This window comes from Aulonocara stuartgranti, assembly GCF_965226115.1.
Source record: "Aulonocara stuartgranti genome assembly, chromosome: 4".
Classification (NCBI taxonomy): domain Eukaryota; kingdom Metazoa; phylum Chordata; class Actinopteri; order Cichliformes; family Cichlidae; genus Aulonocara; species Aulonocara stuartgranti.
Genome location: NC_138942.1, coordinates 26,598,717 through 26,625,960, shown reverse-complemented (window position 1 = coordinate 26,625,960; position 27,244 = coordinate 26,598,717). Strand labels below are relative to the sequence as shown.

At 42.3% G+C, this 27,244-nt stretch overlaps 1 protein-coding gene and 1 long non-coding RNA gene across 8 annotated transcripts in view; one reads left to right on the top strand and one right to left on the bottom strand.

The window, feature by feature from the left end:
* The window catches only part of grin2ba (glutamate receptor, ionotropic, N-methyl D-aspartate 2B-a), a 141,188-nt gene that overhangs the window by 68,975 nt on the left and 44,969 nt on the right, over positions 1–27,244 (bottom strand). Inside the window, exon 1 of one of the 7 annotated variants that reach the window (XM_082529713.1) lies at positions 13,752–13,794. The exons of the other annotated variants lie outside the window; for them this stretch is intronic. The gene's annotated coding sequence lies outside the window, so the exon portion shown is untranslated. Of the gene's footprint in view, positions 1–13,751; positions 13,795–27,244 lie in introns of those variants that run through there. 7 annotated transcript variants of the gene reach the window in all.
* Positions 830–24,194, top strand: LOC309704522. Its single transcript, XR_014276284.1, has 4 exons — positions 830–863; positions 23,442–23,627; positions 23,734–23,849; positions 24,031–24,194. It is a non-coding gene; the product is annotated as an uncharacterized lncRNA (long non-coding RNA).

Below are 27,244 nucleotides of genomic sequence, written 5' to 3'. Positions count from 1 at the left end.
GGGAAGCAATTTGGACTAATGGAGTGAACTAATATAGTTCCAAGGTAAGGTGTGCCAGTCCATTCGTCACCTGATCTACTGTGAACATTTTATTTATTTTTGGTTTAGTTTGTGCTGATGTAATGTGGCTCTGAAGATGTTTTTGTGTAATTCAATTGTAATTAACGAACTATTTGTTTATCATTTCAAGCAGGCTTGGAATATATTGGAAATAAATCTTCTTGCTTTGCTATGTTATCCCGGCACGGCCCTGTAAATGCATGATTCACCATTTAAAAAGGAAAGCTTAACTTGTTTTGTAACTGCAAGCTTTCTGGGTAACTGTATCCTCATAATTATCACATCACAGCATACCATCCTGGAAGCAGTTAGTATTTCCTGGCAAAGAAAACAAACCTTCCTTCCTTTTGGCTAAGATAAGCTAAGCTAGCCATAGTAGCTAGCTTAGCTTAGCTTAGCCAAGCAGATATTTCAATACTAGCCAAGTTAGTATTGAAATATCAGCAATAAAAAAGACATAGTTTAACTTTGTTTAACTTTAACAAGATCGAGAGTTAATATTTTGTATGATGAACTTTATTCTTCAGTAGTCTGATCTCTCTTAGGCAGCTTCTTGTTATGTCTTTAAGTAGTCTTCAGGAATAGTTCTCCAGGCTTTCTTTTTTTTTTTTTTATAACTTTTTATTTATCATTTTACAGTATGGGAATACAAAACTTAAGGTCAGCATGGGAGACATTCACAGTTCCAGTAATAGCATCTACTTACATCATGGTAATATTCATTTATTCAGTGCAAAGGGGAGTACACAACCCATTTTTCCCAGAGCTTCTTAAATTTCTCGAGCCCGAGTCTAAGGACAAAGGTAAGCCTTTCCATTCCAAAAATTTCTTCTCCAGGCTTTCTGAAGGACATTTAAAGCTCTTCTTTGGATGTTACTGCCTTTTATTCTGTTCTCTGTCAGGATGGTCCCCCACTGCTTCAATAATGTTGATGTCTGGGCCAATCCATGTGTGTTTTTCTATCCAGGTATATTTTTCCGACAAGGCAGTGTGCTAAAAATGAAGGGGAGTCACTTTTTTAGCTCAGTCTTGACCTCTTCTGAACAAATTGATGATGATTTGAACCAAAAATATCAAATCTGGATTCATCACTCCATAAAGTTGTTCCCACTGATTTTCAGCCCAGTTCTTGTGTAATCTAGCATGACACAGGCTTTTCCCTGTTTCCCTTCCTTAATAATGGCTTCTTGACAGCCTCCCTTCCATTGAGACTTCTTTCTAATGAGGCTTCAGTCAACAGTAGATGGATCGACTGAAGGGTCAGATGCATCTCGCAGGTCCTGTGTCAAGTCTTTGCTGGTCTGTTTTTCCTGTTTCTTAAGGACATGACAGATGCAGATACTGTTTATCTGCTGGAGATACTTTTTAGTCCCACCACTTCTTCTTTTGTCCTTTTGTCCAGGTTAAAAATGTTTAAGGACACACTGTACACCATGTCGAGATATGCCAGGTTTTCAGCTAATAGCTCTTTGAGAATCAGCTTGTTGGTGCAAAAATACTAGTTTATGCCTGTCTGTGTTATCTTTGGCATTTTTCACAGATTCAAGTAAAGAATGTGTCGTAGTGACAGGCTGCAAGTAACAATTCACCTAAAGATAACATTTAAAATAGGTTATTTGCTAAGCTTGCTGTTATGTGTAGACACAACACTCCTTTATCACTCGGGTAAGGTCTTTTTTTATGCTTGAATGATTCATTGGTAGCTTAACAAATAAACAAACATTTCCCTAAAAATGGTCAGGTGTAAATGCTGGACTGAAAATGAGTAAAAAAGCAGACCTTCAGAAATAAAGGGTGGCTTAAGACTACTGTGCAGCACTGTAATTTGTGCCTGTAGGTTCGTATTTACTTTACATATCTTTAACTATGCCGTGTCTATTCCACGGCTCACAATGAAACAGACTTCATATTAAGAATGAATATTTATCCTAAATTCACAAGCATAAAAAAGCAAGAAAACCCCTTAACAGCATGTGAGAATGTGGGGCAAGGCTTAGATCCCAATTAACTCATAAGAACTGCTATTTTTATATAACTTTATGAGCATTATGTGTCATTGAGGCATCTGTTTTTAGTGAGGAAGTAGCATTCGGGAAAAAAAGAGGAGTGTGTGTGAAAGAGAGAGAGACAAAGACTGAGGTAGAGAAAGCCAGGGAGAGTGAGATGATGGTGTCTGTTGCTGGGAGGTTTTTGGCAATGCATATTTCTATCCTGCCTATAAAGGATCTTTTGAACTTGAGCGAGGGGGGTGGGGGGTTGTGCTATTGACTGCTGCTGCACTGCCTGATGGAACGAGAAGCCAGCCAGAGAGAGAGTGAGCGAGCGACTGAGACAGAGAAAAAGAGGATGGAGGGATGAAAAACAGAGAGCTGGAGTGGGAGGTGAGGCGGGAGGAAAGAGGGAACAGCTGGCCTTCGCTTGAATATAGTGAATTTAAAAGACAGTGGGCAGGAGATATAAACTCGCCACAGCCACAGGCCTCCACACACACACAGGCACGCAGTGGAGCTAGAAGCAGGGCGAGGCAACGCACACACAAACACACAAGTGTTCGTTTCCGATAAGGCCTGTGAGCATAAGCCACCATCACCACATGCACTACGTATTGATGACGAATCCTCCCCTCTCCCCCCCTCCTCCACCTCCCCGTCCCTCGTGCACTCTCTCTCGCCCTCTCTCGCTTCACCCACAATTATTATCTCTACCTCAATTAAACCTCGCCTCACTCGCGGTGTCTCGTTTCCCCTCCCGTACTTCACTCTTCTCATGCTTCATCATCCCTTTTCTTATCATGGAAGTCTACTTATCTTTAATCAAACACATACAAGCTTAATTAGCTCACACATTTGTCAGACCATCATCTAATTAACACTGACCTTATTCTAAGTACTTTTCAAGTTAATTAAAAAAAGGAAAAAAAAGAGCCCAGGTCGCACTTATAATTTTTGACAGATTTTTCTTTAACATAATTGCGTTGCGACGTGACAGCTACGTCCCCTTCCAGGTATTTAAAGGATGAAAAGAACAAATTTAACAAACGGGTGTTTCGGTCCACGTCTTAACACAATCAGACAGCGTCTGAGTGAAAGGTAATAGCACTTAACACTCAGACTCGCCACAAACTAAGGCACAGACACACAAATGCACAGATTGTTTCTCTCTGGCCCATTTCTGCTCTAAGTTTAGCAGACGACCCACAGAGGGGCCTCTGCAGTCTGATGCCCTTCCTGCTGCTGCTCTTGTTTGTCCCCTGGTCCTTGTAGAACGGTAATAGGTCTTTCTTTGTGCGTGTCTGTCTGTGTGTCTCATAGAGTTAAGCTAAGAAGACTGAACAGGGTGGCTAGAGGGAAAGGTGAGCCTACAAATTAAATTGGTGTACTCTGGTTTTTATATCTGTGTCTCTGTGAATGAGCCGCTGGGAGAGGCTGAGTGGATAAATGAGAAGATGGAGGTATAATTTTGGCAAGACTGATTTTTGCACGAGATCACAGACATATCATATTAGTCATTAGTCATTGACATTAGTCAAACGGCCCATCGGATCAGATCTGCAGTTGCTGATTCATCTTTACACCTGTGTGACTGAGGCCTTACTTTAAATGAGAAGCTCTCTTGCGTTGAGGTTTCATGTGTAGAACCTTAACAAGTTGTAGATATTTAACTCAGATTAAAGACTCCTTTAAAATAGCAACACACAGCTTTGGGACATGCTAGCAATTTAGCTAGCAATCGATAGCTAGCTTACTTGTTAAAGAAGTTAGCAAGTGTAAGAACAGAGCAGAGTTTCATTAGCTGATAATTTTTTGTGGGAAAGGCTAAGTTAACAAAAAACACAACAGATAACAAGGACAGGATAAAATGTACCAAACACTTGGCTACTCCTCGCCCTAAAAGCTGTTTATGTTGTTTTGATTTGGAAAATATGTCCTGTGTGAATGAAAGAACAGGCTGCTCTGGCAATTTTTTCTTGCTCGTACTGTCTGATACTGTTAATTACTTGAGGTTTGTAGTATGTTGCACAGCCAAAATAGAGACCTCACACAGGCAATACAAGTTACATGTAAAAGACTATTAACTATTTAATTTGAATTTAAGGTCCAAAGCAATGCGACTTGCTCAAAATGGATACAAGTACCATTAAAAGTACAAACAAAACAAAAATGAAGCGACAGTAAATGAAACAAGTAGGAAACATCCAGTGCAAATACAAAATTAAATCACCTCAAGCTAATCTGTCCATCATATCAGATCACGATGACTGAAGCATTGTGCCTATAGATACTCAAACGATTTACCCAAAGCCACCATGGTGAAAGTTAAAGAAGCGGTATGGGGAAAAGATCAATGATTCTTTGTTTTCGTTTCTCTCATTTGCAACTACACAACCATCATAAAAAAGTGGGAGTAAGTCACAGATTCATGAGTGGAAGCGGGGACAGAGGAGACTCTGAGGTTCACCACAGAGTGTCCCAAAGTGGCTGTAAAGTGGTTTAGAGAGTCAGAGGGGTGAGCATGCTTCTTTAGTCAGACATATTTGTTTTGTCCCTTGTTCAAGCAAAAGGGAAGAGGGGAAAGGTGATGCTAGCTTTAGCAAAGGGAAGAGACGCAGAGAGGAGGAGTAGGTAGAGGAAGGCACAGGTCAGTGAGATCCATATGAGGGATGTTATTAATCCATTCATTGCATTCTTCTGCTGCTATCTCCACCATTCCAGGCATATCTACCGATTTCGATCTCCAGCTTTGGCTTGCCCTCAGCTTTCCCCACTCTCCCTCTTTTGGTCTCCTCTTTTATCCTTCTAACCTTTCCTCTTCCCCCTGTATTGTACAACCGCTAACTTCCTTCCTTCTCGTCTTCAGCCTCCCCTGCTAAAGTCCCTGTCTGCTTTCTTTCTGTTCCTCTCTGGCTCAATCCCTTTCTTCCTCCCTCTCTCCATCTATCATGCATCCCAGGGTGCACCTGGTCCGCGCTGTCAGCCGAAGGCCCCGAGCCATCGTCATGCTGGGGTTGTTTCTCACCACTTCACACTACAAAAACCGAATGCTCAAACACACACACATACATGCGCACGCTCAAACAGATTCCCATCTCCCCACTATCGGGCTTTCTTCACCTCACCCACAGATTCACAGTTTATCTACAATACGTCAGTATGTGGTGCAGTGAGAAAACAAAGGCCCGGGTCACCGTTTATCCTTAAGAATCGTAGAAACCGGCGAAATGCGCAAAACGCCGAATCTTCACAAGGAAGAGAACGATGGAGGGGTGTGGAGGACGGGGATGAAGAGCAACGAGAAAAATAACAGCACTATTGATATGTGCTTCTGTGTTCTTTTCCTGGCAACACGATAAAGGCTCGCTCTCAGTCACTGTCTGTAGCGAGACCACCCTCTCTATCTCCGCTCGCCCTCTTCCTCCTCCTCCTTCTCCACCTCCTTGCCCCATCCTTTCCAAAGCAAAAGACTACCCTCTCTATCTCCCTCATCTTTTATCTCCACTGCTCTTTTCCCATCCCCTGTGTTTTTGCCTTTACATTTGGGGCATTTAGCTGCTGCTCTCATCCACAGTGACTTAACGGGCACAACTACAGAATGAGTCTCATTCTCTGACACCAAACCTAACAAATATTCTCGAACGCTGAAATTATGAGTGGAAGAAATTACTGAGAACACGTGTTAAAAATAAAAAAAATAAAAAATAAAGAGGTTGATGTTTTCATCTCTGACTCACACAGACCACCCTCTCTGTCTCTGCTACACAAGTGAGGCTCCCCCCAGTGAAGACTCCTTTCATTCACTGTGATGACAATTAAAATTCAAATCTGCTTTGCTGGCGTGACAGTGGCAGGGAGTTGTCTCCACAACACAAACATGTAACAAGACTACGGCTAAGACAATAAGCCAATCTGCACGCTCCTCTTCCCCTACCTCACTCATACTAAAGTCGAAATCTTTCAAACGTAGCCTATTTTTGAAAGCATGTTTGCCAAGTGTGGTCATTAAATGTATTTACACTCAGAGTAGTCGTTACTTGTAAGAAGCAGACATAAAAACATAAAATTCAAACTGCCTTCTCCTGCTTGAGCAGTGTTGGGGTTGTTAGTCATCCCTTTGCAGTTTTTCACAGATTACTCATTGTTTTTATTCAGTTAATCCATTACCTTACTTGTTTACTCTGTTCTCGTACTACTTTTGCGTCACTCGGCGATACTGCCTGAGATGCCTTGTCACGTAACTTCCATTAACAACATATTGCTAAATCTTACATGCACCCACATATCGGCGCAAATCCCTATTCTAATAACGACACATACAAGATCTTTCTCTTATGCGCTTTAATAATGTATTAAAGCTGACAGCAAAGTTGGTAAAAACCAGCTCAAAGGGCACTTGACAGAAAAATGTAGCGGTGGGAACGAGGCTCAGCTGCATGCCTGATGTCGGGTTCAGGCTACGCAACATTTTCATAGTTGAAGAATAATAAAATATGGCCCTTTTGAGACCAACAGACAAGACAGACAATACGCCATACGACTGTACCCGGTCATCTTTTGTTGTTGAAGCCCAGTCTAGCAATAGCTGAGAAAAGAATATACACAAACAACGGCAACCAAAGTAGTTTTTAGGTAATCTTGCCAAAGACTGATGAGTTGCCATGATGAGGCATCCGCAATCCACAAGGACCGCGCTCCTGCTAGAGTGTTGGTCAGATATTAGTGAAACTTGTGCACAATAATCCCCCACTGGGTCAAAGCCAAGGTCATGCTTGCAAACTCATTGAAATGTTTAATTCGCATTAGTTAATGCAATGATACCGACCAGTGAGAAGCAAACGTATCGCTTTCTTTCCACACTTCACACTAGGGTTGTGTTTATGGACGATGATGTCAGAGAGCTGGTCAAAGTTAATGACGATGGCTCGCCAATCAAGGCAATTTCTATCTAATTTCCCCACAGATGCATTAAATTAAAGCTGTCATTACGCAGAGATTCATAATAAATTAAATCTGCCAGGCCACAGTTTCGAGACGCACCTCCACATGTGACCAACACTTGAATCACAGACGTGTCTGCGAGTGCATGGGCGCATACATGAGTTCGTGACCAGACTTCTGCGTGCTTTAAAGTTAATGCGCGTGAAGCAGCTACACTGATCTATCATCATCATCATCATCATCATCAAATGAAGAAAACGAGGATTTCTGATGGATTGAAAGTAAAATCAGAGCGCAATGGGATCGCGTTTGCAGAGACCTTGTTCATCTTGTCTGTATATACACATATATACATGTGCGTGTGTGAGAAGATGAGATGAGATATAGTTTTACAGCTAAATGACAACAGTGAGAGGATAAATAAATCATTTTAAAAGAAGAATCAGCGCAGTTTCATATGTTGTTCTGCTGGTTGGTTTTTCCCCTCCGGCTGTAAGAGGCTCTGACACGTTTTGCTTCTTCTTCGGCGATGTCAGGTTTTCTCTTTTTTTGGTTGTCATATTCTTGCAATATTAGTTTGTTTCCCTTGTCTTTATTCGTGCTGCAGGGTTTATTCATATGGAAGAGCTGAACTTCTCTCTGGGCTGGAAGATTCAGCTTTCTCCACCAGTTAGAAAAGCCAGTTTGCGGTCACTCACAGTGTCCACACTGGTAATGTTTTTGCTTTGACTTCCTGTTTGAGAGCGGTTGACTTTGATGTAGTTCTTTTTGTCTGGCTATAATGTAACTTGGTTGCTCCACACTGTGCTAAGGTCACGTATTGTTAGAGAGTTTCAGCCTCATAGAAGAGCCGGCTAAAATTGCTTTGCTTCATTTTCCCCTTTTGGAGGTCATGTTACATAACATTACCCCTGTGCTGCTATCAGTCTAAAGCTAACATGCTAACTGAGGCCTGTAGAGTCTGAGATGTTGCTCTTGGGTTTTTAGCAGTTCCTCTAATCACTCTAATCCTCTGACCTCCGAGGGATTCCACTGGTCCATTCTGGGAAGACTGGTTGCTGACTGGAATGTTTTCCACTTGCTCACACGTTCTGATCATCAGTTAATCAACTACATTTGATTCATGTGTTGTTGTACATCTGATGTTGTATTTACCACATTTAAAGACCTGTTAAGGAACAGATTATTTTTATTATGTCCTGACATGGAAAACTTTAGAATTTAAAGGCGTTGTACTTTCTTTTTACCACATCTGTACATTGTTTCGGTCAAACTGTTATGGTCACAGCTCTACAAACCAAGAAAACCTCCAGTGCTTTATATATAGATTGAGAGAGCGAGACACCTGTCTGTGTCTCTGCTTTTGCCCCACTCCACTTACATTTTGCTGTGCTGTTTGTTAAAAAAAAAGAGGGAATAACTGCATTTTCTACTTCTCGCATTCACAACTCTGCACTCCGTGCTCCATCTCTGCCTCTCTCTCTGCACACATACACCCCCATCACCTGCATGCAAACACGTAGCCCGTCTTTCCTCTCCCTCTGCGTGCCGCCGTGACAGGCGTCCTCTGTAGCTGCCAAAGCTTTTTAACCACAACAATATCGAAATGGCACACAAAGCCCCATTAGAGTCATCAAGCCGTTAAACCAGCAACCGGCAACCTTGGGCTTGGCAATTAGGAATATTTCACTCAACCTCGCTCCCCTGCACACACACACACACACACACACACACACACACACACACACACACACCTTCCACCCATCCATTATTCCCTTCCTGTCTCTCTTGCACATGCTCCCTCTCTCTTTCATCTTTTCCTCTCCTCTGTCTCACCCATCCTCTCACCCTGCCAGCTGCACGTGCACACTCAATCATATTCACTATACCTCACACCAATCAACTCTCTTTCTCTATCCCCCCAGTGTTTTAGCCTCTCTCTCTCTCTCTCTGTCGCCAAAGTCCCCGTACTAGAGAGCCCCGCAATCAGCGTCACGATCGATTAACAGATTTCATACTGCTGGACACGGTATTTACAGAGAATCAGATGAGATGAAAAGAAGGAGCGGGCCAAAATAATGAGGAGAACAGGGAGAAAAGGTTCAGCGTGCCGCTGTCGTGAGCTTTGTCAGTCGGATGCAACGGCCACGTAAGCACGTCAAGCTATAGAACGTGAATTTGAGGCGACCGATACATGTTTAGGAATAAAAGAGAGATTTTCCTTTGGTCGTGCACTTTTGATCCAACAGCTTCGGCCACAGCACCCGTCGGTCACGCTAATAAAGCTCATCCTTGAGCATTTGAACTAAGCGTGAAAAAAGAGGAGGGAGTAAAGGCCAGATGAGATTCAGCTGGGTTTTTCTTTTTAAATAAATATGCATTTTGCTTTTTTTTTTCTTGTAAAACAACCATAAAAGATATCAAAAACGAAAAAAAACCTTACATTTTAATGCCAACTCACAGAGAGTAAAGAATATTTTGATAATGAAAGGCAGACTTTTGCTCCATCTCGCTCATTTCCTGTTCTCTCACTACTGCCTGTAATAAACACAGCTAAAATTCCCCGAAGCACTTGTAAAACCTCTTTAGGTTATGCTAGAAAATAATTGGAATGACTTACTTTAAGTGGAACAATTAATCACTTTGTTGTTATTCCATATAATTAGATTTCTAAAAAATTATTTACAGAGTTACTGACAAAGAAGCATCCAGCTGGTCTGGTCATATATAGTGGATTATTACATTTTAACAGATTTAAAACCTCAACATAAAAAAAATCACATCTTGTTTATTTGAGCCAAGCTGAGCTCCATAAAGAAAGTAAAAATAGTCAGCTTGACCTGATTTGGGTCTTCCTGATCCATGTGAACCTACCTATTTTAAATCTATTTACTCAGAATGTCAGTGTTTACTAAAGATCTTGAAACATCCGGCAGACTTAAAACTCAGTGGCACATAAAGCAGCGGGGATGGGAGCATTAACCAAAGGTTTTGGGCATCGCATCAAACATTTTAAGAAGAAGGGCTCAATCTTCCTGAATGATGCTGGTTAGAAATACTCAATGAGAGCACCTCCTCCCAGCCTCTGATTTACAGCTCGGTTTATAGCGAACAGTGAATGCCCACAAACCCTTTACTGACCGATTAAGCCCTTGGCTGTGATTTCGCACGCATAAACACCTCTGATGTATGGTTTTCTACATTCATAAGGACTGGTTATGATTTCACACAAAGTCATTCCACTCACATTCCTCCCTCCCTCTCCCCATCCTCTTCCTCCACTCTTGACAGTTGGTTGCAACAGCAGCCAGCGAATGCTCACAGCGGAGGTGCAAACTATTCTTCCTCTCCCTCGCTGAGGCTCCGCGCGCACACGCGGATGAACGCCGACACACGACTTGTGTGCTGCAGGACGCGCGAGCAGGCACATTTGAAATTAAGCGTGCATATGCATAAGGTGCACCTATGTATAATTTCACAGGCACACCAGCTGGGACACTAGAGCCAGCTTTTGGCTTTCGAATTCGCTGTCTTCTTGCCTGCCTAAATGCTGTGTCACACAACTGAAGCTGCCTCTGGAGCCCGCGCTGGTGACTCTCTCGCTCATTCACGTGCACGCTTAAAGAGCCGATTAAATGCCAGTGGCAAATGCCTCACTGCTGTGCATGTCTATAGAAACAAGTATTTGACATACTGGCAGTGCAATATCTTCCAGTTTTCATGTCAGAATGTGAAAAAATAATTACAGCTTCTTTGTCTGAATGGATTTCAACACCGGCTTTTTTCCCAGCTACTACACTACAGTTTAGTGCCGTGCGTGCGTTGCCTGGCTTTAATCACCTTGCTAATATTACTCTCCTGCTGTTTTTCATTCATCTGTTTGCTTCATCACATCTCTGCTTTATCTTTGCCTTCTTCATCCAGACAATCTGAATTCTTCATTAAAATGTATCAATTAAAAAAAAGATCCTAAAAATATCAGGAGCATGATATCACTGTGGAGTTTGAGCACAGTTTTATATCCATGCACCATAAGAGTAAAGCTTTCAAACACACACACACACATATATATATATATATATATATGAAAATTATACAGGAATACAACTATACTGTAAGTATATTAAACTTTGCTTATCATCTAAAGAGTAAAAGCAATGCATGACATGAATCAACCTGAAAAAGGCCGGCTGGCATTCACCAGACAAATCCCACAGCAGGTAATGGAGGTACAGTCCTGCACCGTAAGGCGGTGTGCTTTGCATTATTGTGAGTTTGGGTGATGAGTTACCTCACCTCAGAGTACTTTCAGGGTATGAACTCTAAAAGCAGACATAATGTATTGCACAATTACCAGCTGAGGGTAAGTAAGGGTAACAGTATTTACCGAGCAGGCAAGCTGGGCTTCAGTCCAGTAAAAAAGCTAGCAGAGTGACAATAATGCATTCATGTACATGCTCATATACACATTCAGCATATATTCAATTAAAGACTTAATTAGATCTCACAAACACAAACACTTGAGCGGCATACAGTCACAGCATATACAATGCTTTATTAAACACAACCTTCTAATATGCTATAGGCATTTTTTGATGAATTCTATTATAACTCTATGTCATACACGCTTTTCCTCAGATAATAAATGCAGGCTAATTACGCAAACTCACACGGCAAAGTGGCAGAGAAATGAGGAAATTATGAACAGAATTAAAAATCAAGTTAAAAACAATCTCCAAAAAGTAAACGATGATCTCGGCAACGCTCACGGCTACAAAGTCAGGTCACACAGGGATCAGCTCAAATGAGCAGCGTTTGCTGGCTGCAAAACGATCTGTTTGAATGCATCATGAGACGAGCGAGCTTCAAAGAGGCCAAAACGCGTGCATAAACTGCAGGTGCACAGGACACGAAAAAACTGCATGTCTAAAAATAGATTCTTACAAGGCTGACGCTAACCAGCTGGGACATGATGGACGTATACAGTTTGTCAACACAGGACGAGTGACAAATGCTAAACGACGTACTTGGCATGCAAACTTCAATTTGCCTTCAACAGCTGTGGAAAGTGCCTTAATAGATACACTTTTAAAATTAGCTGCAATTTAAAGGAAAATGTTCACCTGAAAACTTTACCCGGTAATAGCATCCTGTTTTTTGGTGTATTCTAACATTTTGGCACCATCTTGTTATTTTATGCCCGTATGAAGCTCTTAGGAGGAGCCTGAATCTAAAAAGTCAAACTACAAACAAAACAGTTAAAAGAGCTAAACACTGCTTGCATCAATCAAATGACATTATATAATATAAAATGTCATTTCACAGCATAACAAGTGCTTCTACATGAAATTGAGTACATTTAGCTGACCTGTAGCTTTACATAAGTAAGATTTGAGGGTAAACTGTGATCATCTAAAAATCTGTTGAATTCTTCTTCCTGGAAGAGAACTATAATCCGAAATAACCTGAAAACCCTTGGCCGGATGTAGAGCATCCTGGCTCCTCTCCTGTCCCTTCCTTCTCTGTGATATTAAATAACCACCTGACAATGTTTCTCATTAGACTAAAGAGGCAGGTGCTCCATCATTTGGCATTTTCATTTCCATCAGGCCACCACCTCATCCTCCTCAGAGTAATGCGCTGCTCGTGCAGCTAAAGCGTGACTTATGGATGATTTAGACTTCTGAGGTACAGTAGGCTGTCTTAGACATAACCTACTGTACATAAGTAGTGTTTCATATGCCGTGCCAGCCACAATACAAACACATAAAATACTGTGAGCTTCTCCCTTCTGGGTCCCCACTTTCTGCTGTGGTCTTTTTTTTCCTGAGGCAAATATATTTGTCCCTAAAGTTTTTCCATTTTGTACATTTTTTCACGTCCACTTGGATAGTTTTGGCAAATTCACCATGGAATTTGCTGTGATCTTTAAGTCTATATATTATAATATATCCCTTGTATTATATTTTCTGACAGACAAATTAAAAAACTGTGCAGCCAAAAACACAGAGGATGAATTGAGAGCAGTGAACAGGCCAATCACAAAAGCTGGGTTCAAGCAAGGTGCAGTAACATTGCGTAGAGGTGCATGTCGACATGCACAGCATAAAGTACCGCATAGCTTACACTATAATGTGGTGTGAGGTATGGAGTAGGATATGGCTAGAGGTATTGCATAGTGTACACTGCACAGTACCTCACAGGATACGGCATAGGTTACATCATAGCACAGTGCAGGGTACAGTGTAGGGTTTCAGAGGGGTTTACCATTACTACATAACTACATCATAGATTTAACACGGAGCAAAAATCCCCTGTTAATGTGTGGCGTGTTTTCCTGGGCTCGGGGTCGCTCCTCTTCAATCAGAAAGCAGGTACAAAAGCAGGAGGTGGAGAGGGGTGAAGAAGGGTGAGGAAGCAAGAGGAACGAAGCAACCCAGGAAAGAAAAGGTCAGATGCCAGAGGGAGCGGGGAGTGAAGGCAGCAGAGAAAACAGACAAATGCTCTAAATCTTGTTTAACTTTACATGACGTTTTTTTTCCCCCAACACTCGTCACTCTCTTTGTTCCTCCAGCTTTGTCGCTTCACATCCCTCTCCCTTCCTCCCATCTGTGCTTGTCCTGCACATGCGTCACTCCCATTCCTCCATTTCTATCAGTCTCTATCTTGTTTGCATGTTTTATCTCCAGCACACACACACACTCTTCATCATTTCCCACGTTGAAACATCTCTACTTGTATGCCCTCATTTGTCCTTACCCTCCATTTCTCCTGGAAGCACACTGAACACCATTCCGCTTTATATCCGAACCCGATCCAAACCCATCCGTCCATTCTTAAGTTACACCTCTCCTACTTTTCTCTCCCTCCCTCCTGTTCTGATTGGATTATTATTATCCTCTAAATGGGCTTTTTTGTTCGGACGATTCAGCGTTTTGAATGAATATTTAAACTGGAGTTTCTAACGTTATTATCCTCCAAATGGATTATTATGCACAGCACCCAGCTGGAATGTATAAATTACAGTTTAGCGTGTTGATTTTTTCAATTTGGCTTGTCTTGCGATTCTTCGGAGCCCTGGATGCTCTTTCCTCTCTCACGCTTTTTCCCTTTGTCCCTTGCCATCTCTCTCTTTTGTCCTACTTTTGAACCCAGTTATTCTATCTATCTCTCTGTCCTCCCTCCAGACCCTCACTCTTCCTCTCTGTCTCCCTGCCAACCCGCCCTTCATCCCCTCGCCCTCCTTACTTCTCTTTTTCTCACTCATTCCCACTGTCTCTCCCTTGTCCTGCTTCTCTGTTGTTGTTGTTTTGTTTTTTTACACCCTCAATCACTCTCCCTTCAATGTTAATTCAAATTGCCTGGTTAGGGAGGACATTACAGTTCCAATAATGCCGAAAGCACTTAGGGGAACATAATCAATCTCACTCTCTCGCGCTCAGTTCCTGCCCTCCTTCTCTTTGTTTTCACACCCTATTTTGTATTCCCTCCATATGTGGAACAGGACTCAAACTGCCTGTCTCTAATTCTCAGCACTATCTCAACACTCCCTTCTAATATACCCCTTTTCCTTACTTTACCCCTGCTGTCTCAGTGTATTTCTCCAGTTAATGGCAGCATGATATCACATACAACACGGCCTGGCTTGACCCTTGTTGCAATTAAGAAAATTTGGGAATTAAAGGGAGCGCTTAGATGTCTGTTTATATCATCATAAGCAGGGATGATACTGGGCGCATGTGCAGGTGGGTGACGCATGATTTACAGCCTCAGTAGACACTTCCCGGATGAGTTTATGGTCTTCAGCAGTAGTGTAGGCTGATCCTTGCTTTGGAAATTACTGTTAAATAAAGTTAAAGCAGCGAATGCTTAAGGATGTAGGCAGTGTCTCACTTGTCACGGCCAAAATACCAAACATTAGGGCTTCATTACAGGAGTTTAGAAATCAGTGGGGGACATCGTGGCGGAACATCTTTTATATACAGTCTATGTGAAGGACATGCGATGCGTGCTGGTGGGAAACTCAAAACAGTATAGGACACGTTTTTTTCACAGCGGTTCCTCCATCTACAAAGCATGTATGAAGCACAAGGAAATCACCGTCACTCACTGTTTCCTGTCCTGAACCACTTTGTCATTTCTCCTTTGGAATGACCGAGAACATGAGCTGAAGTTCACTAATAATTCTGTGGATTAAGTTAACCAAATCCTGCAGAGTCCAAAACATTTCACAGGGTAGACTCGGAAAGTTGGGCTATAAAAACAAAATCTGGGATCCTGAATCTGGAAAAGTCATGAGTCAACAGTTAAAATCAACAGGTGAAACTTAAAGAACGTACATAAATCTTTAACTCAAGCGTATATGTAGCTTACGTCGTAAAATATCAGATAGAGATACTAGATTCCCTGTAACATTAAAAGCAATATTTTTTTTTACTTTTAATATGGAATTGATTGCGAAGGTTCAACTAATTAATTTAGACAAGCGATGGAAAAATAGTTACATTTTTTAGTTGAATGCACTGGTTATGTTGGCTTCAGATGAAACTGTACCAGTACGTCAGGTAGTTTAAAATCAATTCAAACAGTCTGAACAGGAATGGAGAAGAAGTAGTGGAGTAGACAGGCATCTGTGGCTGTCTTAAAAAAAAACAATGCCCTCACTACCCACACATTAAATGATTTGACGTGACATACTCACATTCAGCCATCGTTGTACTTGTGGCCTTTTAGTCTTTTTATTTTTTACTTATTGCAGCATCCTTGTTTCTATATTTCAATCCCCCCCCCCCCCCCCCACACACACACACACACACACACACACACACACCTTCCTTCACGCTCTGAGAGTTTTTACCTCACCAAAAAAATTCCACTCTCACCACTCTTCTCACTCTCACACTCTATCTCTCCCTATCTCTCACGTCCTGCATTTCCCTTGTCAGTCTGTCCCCTCGCTCTTTCGTGTACATGCAAACCTCTCTTCAGGCGTCAGCTGCTGTCCTGTCAGATTTAGGGGGAGACAGGTGGAGAGGAGAAGCGGAGAGAGGACGGAGCGGGCGAGGGAGGCTCATAAAGACTGAGAGAGAGAGCGAGAGAGAGCGAGAGAGAGGGTGACAAAGTGAGAGAAGGTTGAGAGAGGGAGCGAAACGCTTCTAATTCACAGAGACGGGCTGCGTTTCCGTGGCAACGTGGTTTCCATCGTAACAGCCCTGCTAAGGATGCCATTAGTCGGGAACAAAAAGAATGCCGCTCACCACTTGTATGTCAAGCGTGTGTGTGTCTCACACACGTGTCGCACACACACACATACACTCAGGGAGCACAACAATACACAGAAAACACAATTGTCTCCTGCATGCATTTTTTTCTTTAAGCTACACAAATAAAACATTCAGAAGCACTCAAAAGTCTCACACACACACGCACCCACCCACACAGCGTTGCATCCCCCCCCCCTCCATTCAACTCACAACACACATCCTGCTGCCACTTCCCCACTGCCCACACAGGAGTGAATACAGACATATATTAATCTATCTCACACCTGCAACGTGTCCTGCTGTGCCTCCTATATAAAAGTCTTTCCACACTTTGAGCCGCTGTGCTGCGGGGGCCTCTATATTCTGTGTTTTTTAGAAAGAAAGATGCTAAAGGAATGTCTGATACACATGTTGTGCACATTGCTGACCTTAAGCACACATTTAAGCCTTCAGCTGGCTCGCTTATCAAAAGAAACACACAAGAAAGCTTTTACATTTGTAAATCACTGGCGTACCGAGCAGACAGACACCAGTAAGGAGTGTGAAGGTCAAAGCAGCGGCGCTAAGACTGCAGGAGAAACGTGTTCCTACCTAGAATATTCATGCCTAATAGAGAAGCTGAATAAACAGGACTCTGACAGAAAATGGTTTTCTTTAGTATTCAGAAGAGAAGTGGATAGTTTGTTATACAGAAGGCATGCTGCTGACCCTTTGCATCGCCACTCAGTGATGCTCAACAGCATCTCGAAATGACTGACAGCACAAAGAGGCCGAGAGGAGGATGCAATACAAGCAAAGCTTTTCACCTTTTGTAATGTTGATTTATAAAATCAGCCAAGTCGCTGAGTCTCTTGTTGGGTGTCGGCTCTGATTTAGAAAAAAAAAAACTAATAAAAGTGATGCTAAAGTAAAAAAAAAAAACAGTATGTTGTGTGATGATGCTAAAATGTGCACTGTGCAAAATTACCCTCTCTAAGCCTGGATACAAGACAGCATGTTGATATTACTGTAGGCAGCAGGCATGTTGCTCACTCTCTGCTCTGCTCCAGGGCATCAGAGACAATAACCCAGTTTCCACTGCAAGGGCCGAATAGCCAAACAGAACTTGTTCGTAATCTGCTGCATGTCAGTGAAATTCCATCTCAAAATACACTGTGATTTGTTTTGTTCCTTATTGCCAAAGGAGATCAAACAGACAAATGTTGAAAACGGTCTCATTCCAAAATGAAACTGGAAAAAAAACAACTGGCAAGCGCTTTTAAAGTAATGGCATGAAAATAAAACATGACAGGGGTTACTATCAGTTACTAGAGCACTCTGAAATGAAATCCCTGCACTGTAAATCTGGCTATGCTATTACATTTACATTTAATCATGCACCCTGCAATCTTGTGATGGAAAAGTGATTAAAGATTCGCTGGCTACGGGTCAGATTACTCGTGAAAATGTTGCTTGAAGTGGTCAGAACAAATAGTAGGCCGATACTGCATGGGTATCTGCACTGTAATCGGACGACTGTTACTGAGAGTCAAGATGCTGATATCGGTATAGGAAGCAGCTCGTTCTCAAACCTCAGCACTGCTTTGGGCCAAGGGAGATGTTGTTTGTCTCCATACAAGCATGCACTGCTCCCATATATAGCCGCAGAGCTACAACACTGTTTAGATCCATGTAGGTCAGGTGCAAATCTATGTACAGTGATGAGGAGAGAAATAAAAGGACACTTTGGAAGTTTCAGCTGTGAAATCACAGTATTGTTGTGGTCAACAATGAATCCATTATACTGCATAAAAACGGTGTAGCTTGGCAACCAACACCAACAGAAGATAAATGCAGTAAAGAGTTAGCAAACATGCAGTTCAGACATACAAAACCAGCGAAATTTGAGCTGTTGGCTAAAGCTGCGTTCGCTTATAATGAAAGCAGACGTTTGGAGCTCGCAATTTAAAAGAAGAATCTGCCGTGCAATGCAAAAAAGAGACATCAAGAGACGTATCATTAACAATTGTTGAACTGCATAAAGCTGGAGAAAGTCAGAAAAACGCATCTCAGAGATTTTAGATACTGATCAGCCCACAGGTGCACAAACTGTCTGTAAAAGAGATGATTAAGTTTTATGGGCTCCAAAATGAAAAGAATCCAAAAGCACAGCACAAAACTGCTCAGTCAGTTAATTTTGTTTTTTAAAAAAGCACAGATTAACAGACCGGGGCTGGGTAAAAATCTGCCTTTATTACTGTTCCGGTCACAGATGGGTGTTGTCCTTGAAGGTCCACAAGATTTACTGATGAAACTGAGGTTGAGGAGTGTGTACGGCATAAAAAGGGCTTCATACAGTGCCAACACGAAATCTTCCTCCATACAGTGAAGAGAGTGTCATGATTTGGAGGCGGTTTGATGCCTCTACACAGCTCGCCATCAGTTTTTATCAAAGCATATTAACCCTGTGAAGTCTGAGCGATGAAAAAAAGGCCAGAAAATTCACATTTTTAGAATATCAGTTTGCATATATGAGTGCAAATTATTGCTCACAATAAACAAACGCACATATGGGGGGGTTATGGTTTACTCATAAATCAAATATAATACACTCAAGGTTACAGGGTTAGGCTTTTTTCACACATGCACTGCAGAACTTCCACAAGGATCTGAGCACAGAGCGCTTAATAGCCCAGTGATTTCACAGCTAGTGGCCACCCAGGCAGCTCTCTCACCCAAACCAAACAGCAGACCGCCTCCTGCTGTGTGCTGCCTGTAAGAAAGGACAACTTTGGACAGTGACCCCGGCTGATTCTCCTGACCGTGCACAGGGTTCAGCTTTGCAGGATTATGTCAGGGTGGCTGTCTGCCACCGAAAGCTCTGTAGGAGTTGGCCGATACACCAGGACAATAACCCAAAGAAGTAAATCTTCTGTGGGATCACTTTGACCAAAGAAAATCCATCATTTGGAGTGGCTCCACCAGAGAGTCCAGAGATGCTGTGGAATTATCTCAAGAAGTCGTTCACAGCAGATATCCTGTCTGAGCTGAAGCAGTTTCTTTAAAGGAGAAATTCTTGCTAAAATGCTTTTAGTTGTTGCTGCCAAGGAGGCTCGCCTTTTTATTAAACCCAAGAGTCCACTTACTTTTTCCACAACCACTATGTGTGTGCATTGTGCTTTCGTCGCTTAAGCGCACAGCGCCTTTGTCAGTACTTGGGACTCCAACACAGATCTGATCATAGATTACAACCACCGCAGTTCATGCCAGCGTACCACATGTACTGTGTACACAAAGGCCGGCATAAGAAGAGATGCTGCCGTTGCTAAAGCCAGGGTTGGTGCATGAGCTGCGCGTGCAAAGTGAAGGTTTGTGGCGCGGTTGTGTGAGCCGCCTGTTTCATGGTTACATCCATCGGCGGCACAAACACTTCTGTCGACGCAGTCGATGCTACTGGCTAAGTCAGCAAGAAGAGGCGCGGGACAAATTTTGTTGGAAAAAACAAAAAAAGAACAGCACTTAAACAGAAGCACGAAGAGGCTTCTTGATAACAGAAACTCCTGCAGGGTGCAAAAAAAGCTGCGCTTGTGCCCAGAGATAGCTGAGTGGTTAAAGTCGGCCACCCCTGGAGCCTTGTGCGTCCCCCCCCCGCTGACCTTGGATCAAACGCTGACAAAATACTCTCTTTTCTGTTTAACTCCTTGCTTTTTAGAGTCAAAGGAAAAATCACACCACTAATGAGATATCCATGTAACGATTATGATTTTTAACACGCTAGTGAGCCAGAAAAGCTCATTACCACTTTAGGTACAAACAAAAAAGGGATAGGCAAGAGGCGAGCGCAGAAATATCACTGTAAAAAAAGAACTCGATCACCAACAGCAAAAACACCTGAACAAAAGAAAGGGCCATTTTAATTAGCTCAGTCAGTTTTAAAAGGCATCTGACAGTCCACACATATTAATATGAATGCCTGAAAGACACAAGATTGAACTAACTATAGATAAAGGGGGAAAAGAAAGAAAATCACACTCAAAAATAGCCTCAAAGTCCACCTGACACCAGGAACACAGGCAAAGCTCGACAAATTAAGAAATTAATACCACAAGTCACTTTCTCAAATTGAGGTTAATTAACAGACTATAAGAGGATGTGGCTGTTGGCTCCACTGACCGCAGACATTTTGGATCTTCCAGAATTTGCACTAAGAAGAGATGGTTGGCTATAGAAAGAGAGACACATCATGTTTACTTCAAGTTGCTGTAACAGCAAAAAAGAACTTTGTAAACTCTACACGCACAACCCCAACCCCAACAAACCCTCTGTCCACTGTTAGCACATACAGGTGTTGAATATTGATGTTATTCTCCAAGAACAGTAGGATACTAAGCTCTGTGTTTATACCCGGAGGCCTAAAAATAGTGTTAAAGATCTATAATACACAAGCAACCATCTTGAGGGAATCATCCGCTGTTACATAACAGCCAAGACATATGTCTGTACGACCGCTGTTTTGTACCTCGAGGTGGAAGCATGTTTCAAGACGATAATGGCCTTGATACTAAGTGCTCTATGAACACAGGAGAAACCGGAACATCGCTGGAACTTCAGCAAGCACAGAGAAATAGATTTCCAAGTAAAAAAATACTCAGAAGTTGGACGGCAGAAATCCAAGGACATGTTAAACTCTGGGGGGAAAACATGACCCTTACATTTTCAAGTAAAACGTGTGGTCGCATAAATCATGTTGTACAAGGAGCAAGATCTAATCGCGCAAACCTGGCCTCTTGTCTTTCTCGCTGGCTTCGCTTCCCGAGATAAAAATTCGGCTCAGCGTGCTGGAGAATCAACGGCGATGCCCACATGCTGTAGGTAGGTGCTACTATCGACTGGCTCTCATCCAGACCGAGGAGATAATACGGCACAGACGTGATGTTATTGCTTCCACGTTCCTATCGAACGAGGTAACCTTGGCATGAGTAAGAGCACAATGCTAGTACAGTATCAGCTGTGATTCTGTCTGTGTAAGAGATGCACACCACAACGTTAGAGGCATAAATTTTAAACACGAATTACGGCCCATTGTTTGCTGAGAAAACACAGTTACAACGCGTTTAATCTGAAAGCGTCTCTTTAAAAAAGCCATTGGGTTCGTTTATGAGACGCATGCATGTGTATGGGATTGTTTTTTTTTGTGTTGTTGTTGTTGATGTGCTAGTTGATGTCCTAGTACAGAGCGTTCTTTCTATTAGCATATTGCATTGTACAAAAGCCCCCCCTCCGTGCCCGGCCGCCTCATGCCAATAAAAGTCTATTAAGCCTGTTTGACTTTGGTAATGCAAATCAGCCTTCAGAGGAGAAGAGAGGAGCTCTGGTCCACCCAACAAGTGCTTGACACAACACTGATGTGCCAGAGAACTAATGCAAATAACTTTAATGCCCAGTGGGGGTTGTTTTAGTGATAATGATAACGATCATAACTTCTGATACTGAACATTGAAATGGTGTTAGAGATGATCAAAAAAAAGCTCACAAATGCTTGTAGCTGTGTGCAGCTACACTGTACTGCTTTCTACTTCTTTAATGCCTCCTTCAGTTCTTCATCAACCATTTTTAGCTAAAACGGCAATGCATGCGCTAGTCTGTTGGTTACTCCACCACTTCAATAAGGCTTCGTGGATTTTTATGGCACTGGGTATAAACACTCTTGCTGGCTAATATTGACTTTCCAATCAGATGTTATTTAATGCCACTTACAGGCAAAAGAGTCAAATATATCCTGCAAAACATATCATCAGCTACCAGACAGGTTGGCAAAGCGAGCGAGGGTGAGTGTCTTCTTCTCTAGTGCTTGCCATTTGCACGACTTGACTTTAATGCGGTGACAGCTGTTTTTCAGGCAGCACGTCAGCCATATTGGCAGCAGATTTGGAGTTTTTTGAACATCACAAGGGCATAACTGATTGCAACAAAAAATAGTCACCATGGGTAGCAGCATGCACCAGCGGCTACATAACTTCCTACAGAGCTGAATTTAATTTGTAAACTCCAGAAAGTTATCCTGCTTTCTGCCACAAGTTGTTTAATGGTTAAAGGCTATGGTAAAAATAAAAGGGAGCATCCAAATTCAGCGATTTCCCCGTGATTGCGTTTCGTTTTTGCTGTTCGATACCATTTGAAAGCACTTGCAGCTTCTATCATTAGGGTGAAGGAAACACAAGAGATTGAACTCTATTAATTGTGTGACTCTGTTATATTTAAGTATCCTGTTTGCATTTTTAACAGTGTGATTATTTATTTATTTTTACTAAATCCATTGTCATTGTCACATCAGAGTCTGAACATTCGCAGAAAATTGCAATCCCCCAAATTGCTGGAGCATAGTGAATCATTCCAGTAATTACAATACAAAAATATGGCTACCATCTATTGATTATCAATGCAAGGATGAAGCGTATTCGTGATGTGCTGGCAGCCCAGTCCTTCGCGCTGTACCGATAGTGTCCACAAAGTGAGCAATATACATGCCGGAGGTGTATTTTTCCTCTCGGAGTATTGTCTATTTATCACGTCTGACTCATATGTCTGTGTACTGTATCTGTAAATGTGTTTGTATGGAAGCTGAAGGCCAGGCAGATTGCCTGCCGGTCGACGCGCTAGGACGAACTGCGGGGTTGTGGGTAAATGCGGAGAGACAGAGGGAGTGAAGACTGAAGAGGAGGTAGTGTTTGCTGTAATTTAGGAGAACAAGGGAGGGGATGGGCAATATTTACATTCATCACAGGAGCTCGCCTCGCTTCAATTCACATGACGTGAGAAAGTGAGAAAGGGGAAGGAGAGCGCCGAGCGGTTTGAGATAAAAAAAAATAGAGAGGGAGAGACGAGACAGAATGGGGTTGAGCAAAAAGATCTTTTTTGTGTTTGTTTTCTTTTTTTTAAAATTCTACCCCAGAAATACTTTAGTGAAGAAGCATCTATAAATACAAGGCACCGGGCTTTCAAACCTGAGCAAATATGATATTCTTGCCAGTCAAACAGTGCATTTTTCTATTTGTAATTAATAGTAATTTGCCCTTTGAGCAGCTTTTAAAACAAACTGCACAAAAAAAGAGGAAAAATGAGCTCGCTCCTGTGATTTCACCATCTGCAAACTCACATCCGAGCACGGATTTCGATTTATTTACCGTAATGATTACATTCACTGCAGAGCTGCGTTTCTCTTCCCTCCTGATCCGCCCGTACGTTGCGGGGAACAAACGGGGTCTGGCCTGCTTCTTTCCCACCTGGAATCCATCTTGGGGAGAAAACCTTACACACCCAAAGAGATTGGACTGTCACCCGGGAGGCGCACGGCTTGTGCGGACGTGTGAAAACGTTTGCCATCACGTTTAAGGTATATGTGAGCTTGGACGGCTGCGAACATGGAGGAAGGGGGAAGTTAAGTCAGCATAAACGTGGAAGACAAGGGTGTCCAGGGTTGAATAATTTTTACTCTGCAGGTCAGCAGGAACACATCTGAACATATTGGTCTGATGTATAGGCTGCTGCGTGCAGCTGCAGCTGTGTGTGTGTCACAGCATGTGGCTCTGATGACGGCCAGCTTGGCTCAGCATTGGTGAGTAATTGAGTGAGCACATTGTGGTCTTACGCCTTTCTTGTTCCACATCCCTGCCTCTTGACTACATATCCCTCTCCTTTATCCCTCCATCTGCATTTCTCCTTCCCCTCTAGCATCCTAATTTTGTCTATTTCCTGTCTTCCTCCTCTGCTATTTTTTCTCCCACCAACCGATGCAGGGCTTGTAAGAGAAGAGGCCAAAGGTGAAGCAGAGCGTGGACGCCGTAAGGGCAGGTGAAAGGAGGCAGAACCTGTTGACTAAATAAAGCATCAGGAGGAAAACTTGGATTAAAACTGTTCACAATGACACATGGGCGATAACATTTCCATGTATTGACTGCGCTCAAAGCTGTTACTGTTCTATAAAATGCTATTGTACATATAAATGAATCCAAGCAAACTGCAATTAAAAATAAAATCGACTTACTGATGTCGCGCAGCAGATTTGTTTAATTTATGACCAGCGCAGCGTGACCAAAAGCCTTGATAGAACTTAATCGAATGTGAATATATTTGCTATTATGTGGCATCTATTATTATTAGAAATGGTCTTGTTGGATGCTCTTGCGCCTCGTCACGACGCCAGAAAAAAGCACTCAGAGACTGACACGCAGTTTAAAAGTGGTGAATATTCATGACTATCCTCATGAATATGTATGTTTTCTTAGAGTAATTACTATTATTTCTGTTGTTTTGTTTTTTATTTCTTTAAATGCACGTGATGATTTCCATCTTGTACCTTTCTAACAGACTGGGAAACATGAGCTGAATGTTTTTGTTTTTGTGACACAAAACTTGGCTAAATTTGACCAAGTAGTACAAACTAAAGTCTAATTCAGATGCTGCCAAGTTTTTCAGTGCTCCTGCGCCTTCCCAGTAAATATACTCATAAGGCAACTTGAGTGAAGAGCCGATCTATGTTCAAATCATACTCACTACACCTTTGACCGGGACTCTGATCAGTGAGATGAACAATCATGGATCAGCTGGGAAATGTCAACAGGGCAATGTCATAACCTTGCACCGGGAAGAGCAGCAGAGATTGTGACTGGACAGATATAAAGACTTGTAGGGAAAAGGATCATCCTAGATCCTGCAGATGTAGCAGGAAGGTGTAGCTCTTCATCAGTATCCCAAGTGTCGTTAGACAGTAATTAACTAGAGTTCAGAATTTGCACCGCTTCTGTCCCCTCTCCATATATACTGTATAGAAAAGGACTGACTCATCCCAGCCTATGAACAGATAGCGGTACATTCCCTTTCCACCCCTGAATCAGGGCGGAGGCAGGCAGAGATAAGACTAATAAGAGTCCCAGCAAAGGGCTGGTGTAAAGGTCCACAAGAGGCTAGGAGGGAAGGATGGAGGTTGGAGAAGGGGCGGATAAGAAGGGAGGAGTTGCTTAGATCATGGTGGCAGTGGTTGGGTGAAGTGGGAAAAGGATGGGAGTGTTCGATTATTTGTGTCTAGAGGAAGGAGACGTTTGGGTGTAGAGGCAGTAGTCATGAAAGGAAAGTACAGAGGGACAGAAGATAAGGCTGATGCAGGTAGTAATAAAGTAAGAGGGAGAAGAGGAAGAGGACGGGGAGAGGCTGAGGCAGGGTGTAAAGGCATGTCTAAAGGGATGGCTGGTGTGGAAGGAAAAGGTGTGGTCCCATACCGGAGGGACAGAGAGTGAAAATTAAGAAAAAGGAGGCCAAGTGAGGAGGAAAAGAGAGGGGAGGGGCGAGACTGAGACAATGCCTGAACCTGAGGGGAGGTAAAGAAAAGGAGGCAAGGGATGGATGAACTGTCCCGGTTTAATGCACCATTCCTGACAAATTTCGCTCAGTTCTGCCGGCACCTGAGAACAGGGAGAGGCAGGTGAGTGACAAGGTGTGGAAAACAGGGGGCAAGGAAGGGGGATTAACCCATACATCTAGTGTAAATCTGTCCGTCTGGCTCATGAGCTGCCACGGGACGAAGGAGACCATCTACAACAATCCAATTTCACAAATCAAGACGGAGAGGAAGAGTAAAACAGCAGAACGTTACAACCTGATGAATGAAAAGACCGACAAATCAGCATTCAGCGTTTTTTTTTTCTTTAATCAATCATCAGGTATTAAAATAAATTAAAAATCACAGAGTGAAAAGTGAGTCAGGTTCAGAGAGGGAGAGGTGCAGAATGAAAAGTTGTGGAGCAGGTTTAAAAATGGCCACATTCTAAATGGTCGGAGTAAATTGAGACCAACAGGGTTAGAAAATAGGACACATAAATTTAGGGCTCTCGATACTTTTCACTACCTCTTCCTAGCTCCCTCTCTCGCTCGAGGAAAGGAAAGGGGAACACACACACAGTGGGCTGTCACATTTTCTAAACCAGGACAATGAGAAGGTAACAGACTACTGAGGGGACATTTCCATGCAGAAATTAAGAAAACTTTCTATAGTTTTGGATTTATCCTCTTCCTGTAAAGCTGGGGTGTCAAATATAAGGCCCGGGGGCCAGAATAGGCCCGGCAAAGACTCCAACCCGGCCCATTGGAGTGTGTTGGAAAATGTAAAGGAGGGCACAAAGTTGGGAAATTTAACCTTATTTTAAGACGTTTTGCAGCTCCCCCATATTTCATACTAATTAAGGTAATTAAGTAACAGTTAAACAACCAAATGGCTGTTTTTTCACTGTCAAACTGAGAAGTTTCTATTTTCTTACAAAGAGTTACAAAACAAAAAATGTTTTCTGTGAATTGACCAAAACTATCTGTTTTATTTTTATTTTAAGTCTGGGCAATGACATGCGTTTTTATGCATCATTACACATTTATTTCTTATAGTTTAAGCCCAAAAAGTCATGCTGGCAGATTTCTTTCATTTATTACAGCAGTATTTCTTTATCATGAGGCATACAGTTGAAATTGCACTTCTTTTTTCTACGTTATGATATCTCAGGGATTAAAAGTGTAATTAAACTTCTTTACACTGGCAGAAAGAGTGAGCTACAATGGTCTGGCCCATTTAAGATCAAAGTAGGCTGTATGTGGACCACGATGTAAATTTCGGGATTCAGCTGAGCGTTTATATTAGCATTTTTTTGTGTAACAGTAAAAAGTATATATACAATCTCAAAACACGTGCAAAGTTCCAGAAAAGGAACTCTCCCAGTAATCTTTTTGCATTTGAAAGCAGCCGTTTGGGACACTGCTACAGGCACACAGACAGTAAATGAGCTGACCGAGATGCACCTGGGGATGAAACCAAAAAAAATAAGGAAAAGAAAGTAAAGAGAACATAGCTGGGATGAAAGGATAGATCAGAAAGCTGTTAGATGGGGTTCAATATGCTTTGCTGGACACAAAAAAATAATAAAATCCACAAATGAATTGAACAATTAGAGGCGAGGGACACAGATGAGA